At 38.6% G+C, this 7,120-nt stretch overlaps 1 pseudogene; it reads right to left on the bottom strand.

Annotated features, from left to right (window-relative positions):
- Positions 1 to 203: 203 nt before the first annotated feature.
- LOC107714890 (gamma-glutamyltranspeptidase 1-like) overlaps positions 204 to 7,120 on the bottom strand; it is an 11,483-nt pseudogene continuing 4,566 nt past the window's right edge.

The following is a 7,120-nucleotide window of genomic DNA, read 5'->3' as shown; positions in this document are numbered from 1 at the left end:
ATTACACGGACCAGTAAATGGTTCAAACAGGCTATAAGTACAGTCCTTTGCTAAGTTAAATGAATGAGCATTTTTAACAAATCGGTTGATTTAAGGATTCAACTCACTCATTAAGACAGTCACTTGCTGCCACCTACTGGCGGTTGTAGTTTCATATTTTAAAAAGTAGCTCATTATTTCATTTTTGCAATAATTTAATATTTCTACATTTTACTGGGGTTTAACTGACTGTGAACTCTGGGTTCTTGAACAGCTTTCTGCAGGTTGTAGCCAAAGAACAGGTAGTTCAGGATCACCTGAGATGAGGGAGATAGAAGAGAGGAAATTGTTTTTGGTTATTAGATCATTTAAAAACAAATACTTAAGATCATGTGCTTCAAGATTTTTTTTTTTAAAGCATGCCTATTAAGAATAAACATGTAAATCTATTGATACAGGTTTTTGTTATGTGCTTTAAGCTTGTTGTGTAAAAGCTGTGCCATGCTTATGTCTGTTGAGTTGTGTTTTGTTACCTGAGCTGTTGCTGAGGTGATATATCGCCCACCTGAAGCTCCAACCACCATTTTGACTAGTTCATTTTTTGGCTTGTCCTCATCCAAGATAATTGTGGGAGACATTGATGAAGGTGGTTTTGTACCTTATAAATAAATAAAAGCAGTACATCTTTCATTTGCAAATATTCAGCTCTACCTGTTAAAAGTTATGTTTAGGTGTATGTTTAAGTGGTGGCAATTATTTAATGATAGTTTTAATTTAAAACTCAAGGCATGAGAGTGTTTACCTGGTTTGATCAAGCGAGCATATCTGAAATCGCACATTTGGTCATTAAATATAATGCCTGTTGATCGAGACATCACCTTAGAACCAAAACTGAACACAAGAAGAATAAAAACGAGATAAAAAATAGGAACGAAAAAGCTTCATAAGCACAGATTCGACACATATACGTTATGTTTACATTCAAAATTAGAAGAGGTGGCCTCAATCTTTTGTTAAATAGAAAGGAAAGGAATAAAATGTCATGTTATTTTTTGTTAGCAGTGTTTAATGTATATATTGCTAATGTATTGAAGATGTCCCACTATCTGTTTTGAAACCACCTGATTGTGGTAGGAGATGTTACATCTACTACAGTACTTCTGTAGATGAGGGCTGACAGACTAAACATGTTACAGTACGTTCACTCAAATATGAAAGCAAACATAAACAAGTATGCAATCTTTATCTAGTCATCTTTCTCTTACTGGTTATTGATGCTGCTGGTAACTGCCACTGCACTCCCATCACCTGCGATGACTGACAGGTGAGATGTGCCAAAGTCCTCACACAAAATACGTTCCTCTTTGTTGCTTAATTGTTTGGTGGTGTCATCTTTCATCTGTCTCCTGATGAAGGCTGCATAATCATCTGAGATCATGTTTTGGACAAACTATGAAGCAAGATTTACAAGGTGCATAAATTACTTTAATTTGAAATAAGCAGTGAGATTGTTGACTGATTCTTAAAAGCGGGACAATATTACTCCTATTCTGTGGTCTTTACATGGGCTGCCAATCCGTTAATTTTAAGATTTTGTTGCTTGTTTTGAAATCTTTACATGGTATGGTACCACCCGGTCTTTCATATTTGTTAGTTATATTCACCATCAAGATCCTGACTGCCTCGAGGTCTAGGTGTAAATTTTGGGGTGATCAGGCTTTTTCAGTGTTGGCTCCAAAGCTTTGGAACAGTCTGCATTTGCATATTAAAACTGCCTCCTCATTGGTATCTTTTAAATCCCTATTAAAAACTAATATTTTCTCTGACTTTTTCTATCTAACCCTGCTCATTGATATGTTAGTAGCTTGTTGATTTTATGTGAGTAGTTAGATATTGGTGTGTTTTGTGGGTTTGTTTTTTGCATATGTTTAAAAACACATTGTACAGAACATTGGTCAGGTATCTGTTGTTTTTAATTGAGCTTTATAAATAAACTGCCTTGCCTTGCTTGCTAATTTGCTCACAGGTTAAGATCTAGTTAAGACAATTCAGAAGATCTGTACTGGAGATGTGGGTAGGCTTAAAGGAATACATCACCCAAAACAGAAAATGTAATTATTATTGGTAACACTTTATTTCGATAGTCCACTTTAGACATTCTATTAACAGTAAGTAACTTTGAAACTACATGTCAACTAGCAGTTAGTAGAGTATTAGTAGACTGTCTGCTTAATATCTTCTAACACTTTCTTTGTCAACTTATTCTACTAACCCTAATGTAGTTACAAAGTTACTTATAGTTAATAGAATGTCTAAAGTGGACTATCGAAATAAAGTGTAACCTTATTATTTAGTCACATTTTCTCTGTGATGTGAGATTTAATGGCAAATTGCAGTCTTTGGATCTTGAGTTTCAACTCACCACTCACATCATAGATTTCTCTTATATCTAAATATTTCTCACACAAAGTGCTTTTATGTTTTTTTGTGTCCCATGGACAAAAAATCATACAGGTTTAGAACCACGTTGTCACGACTCACAGACGAGGAACGAAGGAGCGAGGAGACGAGGAGTAGATAAATCAAAAGGGGTTTTATTTACGGCACGCTGGGGATCACAGGACTGGAGACATCAGGAGAACAGAATGACATTTAACAGCTGACGAAGAACTGGAGACACCAAATGGAACACACTTAGGAGCAATTGAACAAATTAATCAAAACACTGCTGGAGACGAATACACACAAATGAGGACAGGAACAGGAAGGACCAAATAAGGGCAATGGAGGCACATGAGGAGCAAAACACACACAAAACATGGACCAGAGTCTGACATTACTCCCCTTCCTGGAAGGCGCATCCCGCGCCGTACAACATCCAATGGGGGGGACGCTCTGGAGGCCTCTAGGAGCAGAGTTACCAAACGGAAGGCCTCCAGAGCGGCGCCTGTTCTGGGACCCATGGCGGATCCGACAGCTCTGGGCGCCATGGTGGATCTGGCAGCTCTGGGCACCAGTAGGGAATTCGGAGCTGCCGGCGGGCTTGTTTTCGGAGCGACCGGCGGACTGGAGAGAGCCACGGCCGGCGGCCTTGACAACGGCGCGGCCAGCACATTTGACTTCGGTGCGGCCGGCAAACTTGACTTCTGAGCGGTCGGCGGGCTTGTCTTTGGTGCGGCCGGCGGGCTGGAGCGAGCCATGGCCGGCGGGCTTGACAACGGCGCGGCCGGCACACTTCACAGCGGGGCGGTCTTCATACCGCAGAGAACAAACGGGAACAAAAGAAAAACAAAAGACTGCTCAAAAACGAAAACAACATACGGGAGAAGGAACGCCACTTACTGTTTTTAGGTCAGCTGTTCTGTCATGACTCACACACGAGGAAAACGGGAACGAAGGAGCGAAGAGTAGATAAATCAAAAGGGGTTTTATTTACGGCACGCTGGGGATCACAGGACTGGAGACATCAGGCGAACAGAATGACATTTAACAGCTGATGAAGAACTGGAGACAGAACTCACTTTAAATACACAGACACCAAATGGAACACACTTAAGAGCAAATGAACAAATTAATCAAAACACGGCTGGAGACGAATACACACAAATGAGGACAGGAAGAGGAAGGACCAAATAAGGGCAATGGAGGCACATGAGGAGCAAAACACACACAAAACATGGACCAGAATCTGACACACGTAAGGTAATAACAACAAAAGTGTAGAGTGAACTAATCATTTAAATCCACAATAACCTGCAAATATCTTGTAGAAGCTTAAAGAATTGGTAAGTACAAATGTGTACTTACAGCATTGACATTATCAGGATGCTGCTCTCTCAATTTACTCTCATCATAAGATGCTAAGCGGAACGTCTCTATCATGCGATGATAGGTCAATTTCTTTTTTCCATCTGTGGACACATTGCTGCTTGACATGCCATAATCTGAAATGAAATGCTTATTTATTTGTGATGAACATTATACATTCTTAAAATAATTAAAGATCTTTCCTAACAGGGCACAGTATGAAATCATCCCACTCAGATTCTGGGTAAAAGCAATAGTAGCATCATCTTTAACTCACTCAAATGCAAACTTATTTGCAACTGTTAAGCTTGTGGTGCTGGTGGTTTTAATCACTGAATTAATAATCAAGCTCTAAATTTCTGGTTTGAGTAAAATCAATGGGATTTTTTTTGTTGTTGTTGAAAAAAGTAAAGTGTTCAGATAGATGTATTAATTTGGTAAATTATTTGTAGTAATTGGAGACCACTGACCCATAGTCAGCACTAAAAACACACACATACATACACACTACATCTAAATAAAAACATGTTGTGGTCGATTTATAACCTTTTTAACTCATTAGAACCAGCAAAATGTCCCCACTAGTTGGTTGTCATAATATTTCACTATATAAGTGAGGATATTTGGCCCTCACAATTAGCTATGTTTAAACAAGTACACACACACTGACCGTTGAGTATCTTGAGTATCAGAGCGAGCACAGGTCCACCGAATGGAGCATCATTTTCCCACAGTAAAGTTTAATGCAGATTCATTCAGCGCTGGCTTATAATCTTTTAGGTCCTGATGTGTTATAATCCCTCCTTTGAAACAAAGGTTCAGACAAAATTTCATAGGTAGGTAGCTTTTTATTGTCATTCAACTGTACATACAGAATGCACATATGAACGAAATTCCGTTCCACTGGCTCATAAATACTGCACTAAACTAAACACGTACCATAAAATCAGTATAAAAATATATATATAATAAAAATTGCAACAGTGTTCATTTAAAAGAATATAGCACTAAAAGGAATGACAGCAGCATATAAATATTAAATAATGCACATAGTACACAATGCACATAGTAATATCACTGGAGGAAGTGAAGTTTATGCCATCTTCCTGTCCATTTAATGTCCTGCTTATGTACTTTATCAGTCATTGTCCTCTTGGAACTCAGACTTCCTTTGGGCTGTTTGCCATTGTAGGGGTGCCCCAAGTCTGTGCACTAGGTCCAATCAAATTTTGGAGGGAACACTCTGACACAAGCACAGACTTGCACACCCACAAACACAAAAGCTGCTGGGAAAAAAAAATCCTTGATGGAAGAAAATGTGAGAGAGCGTTTGGTCGAGCAAGACCAATAAATGAAAACCATGCCTTGATAGAAATGTAGTGGAGTGAAAAGTACAACATTTGTCTTTCAAATGTAGTGAAGTTAAAGTCATAAGTTTCCAGAAAAAATTATACTCAAGTAAAGTACAGATACTCAAAAAGTGTACTTAAGTACAATACTCAAGTAAATGTACTTAGTTACTGTATAAAAGTATAAAAATATATATATAATAAAAATTGCAACAGTGTTCATTTAAACGAATATAGCACTAAAAGGAATGACAGCAGCATATTTATATTTAATATTAAATAATGCACATAGTAATTAGCAGCATCTAAAACAAAGTTATTGCACTTATTAAGCAGCAGCATATAGTACAATTATTGCACATCGTAAAAAGTACTATTATTTCAATGTCCACATCTAGTTAATATTTGGTAACATTAGGCCAGCAGAGTTTCAGGTATGAAAAGAGTAAAATTTTAGCATGAAATAACCTGCAGCTTTGATATTACCCACTATAGTCTGAGTCAATGACCCACTGTAAAAATTCTTCTGCTATCCTACAGTAGGTGGCAGCTAGTTGGGGAAATCTTATAGTGTCATTTTCCTTCAGGGTGGTACAGTTTGGCTGGCAAAATACATCACTTAAAAGAGAGAGAGAAGAGCAGAAGCAAAATGATAGTGTCATATAACAGTGTCAGAGCAACAGCCTTCTGGGCATTTGCCATGTTCATCTGTGGCCAAGACAGCTGCCACTGACAAAGTGTGTGTCATTTCTATTCTGGCTATTTTATTTCTTAGTTACATAATTTTTTTTACCACAACGTTTCACTTTTCAGAATCATGTTCTCATTCTTTTGAATGGCTTTGGCCAAAGCATTGTCAAGCTTAAAGCCATCAAACGCCAGCTTTATACTGGGCTCAAACAGCTCCTTCCATTTCAGTCTCCTGTGTCTTTTGTGTGCCAGCTCATAACCACGCAGTTCTCCTGGTACAGCTATGAGTAATCCTGTCAATCATTATATAAAACACAGAGGAATGGTCAAGTCATTCAAGAGCCAAAATGGCAATAAACATCAAATAGATTCACTTTGGAATGATAAATTACAAAAGCTTTTGTTTGGACTAAGGTGCTTACTGAATCTGTGCTGTAAAACCATCATGGAAACTGGATTTGGGGATATGGAGATTTACAGTAGTTTACCTGGATTTGTTTTCTGGGACTCATTGTCAAACATGTTCCTTGAAGCACTCATTGGAGCAGTTTCTCTGGCATCAATGGTCTCCACCTTTCCTGGGGGATCATGGAACTTTTAGATTTCATTTAACAATTGAAGATAAAGTGTTCATTCATAGGTCCTGGACCAACATATATGTCAAAGAAACATATTCCTAACCTATACCTTTAAAGCCTGCCACAAACTGCACTGTAACGAATGGACTGCTCAGACACAATTATTTGTTATATTTAACAAAATATTTCAAACCCCACAACCAACAAACAAACTGTGTATAAAGTGGTGTCTGCAACCCCCGAAGGTGGGGGACCAGGCCTTTTGTCACCATGGCAGCAGAGACAGATTGTCAGATGACACTGTTATATGACTATAAATTCACTCTGAAACAGGTCATAGGAAAGAGACAGACACAAGCCCATAGAAAGAACTTTCCTTTACAGTAATTCATAGATGAACCTTGTTGTGAATGAACATGCATCTTTCCAGGACATTGTGTGTACCATTACTGTTTTGTATATTGTCATTTTGTATGGTATTGTAACAGATCGGCCAGGCTCCACCACCACCCAATCGCAACGATCTCTATCACCGGAGTACTGAGCACCTGTCACCAATCAAGCACCTCATCAACCAGCCTGGATAAAAGCACACACCTCAGACACCCTCATTGTCCGATCTCGTATACACGTAGAGGACTCTCTGACTTTGCTACTGCTTCCATTTGAATACTTCCTGCATTACTTACCTCCTGTGTTCCTCCTAGTGTCTCCTCG

The sequence above is a fragment of the Sinocyclocheilus rhinocerous genome, unplaced genomic scaffold, assembly GCF_001515625.1.
Source record: "Sinocyclocheilus rhinocerous isolate Xijiao unplaced genomic scaffold, SAMN03320098_v1.1 scaffold6260, whole genome shotgun sequence".
In the NCBI taxonomy this organism is placed as follows: domain Eukaryota; kingdom Metazoa; phylum Chordata; class Actinopteri; order Cypriniformes; family Cyprinidae; genus Sinocyclocheilus; species Sinocyclocheilus rhinocerous.
Note: the sequence above shows the minus strand (reverse complement) of the source record. Positions and strands in the feature narration are given on the sequence as shown.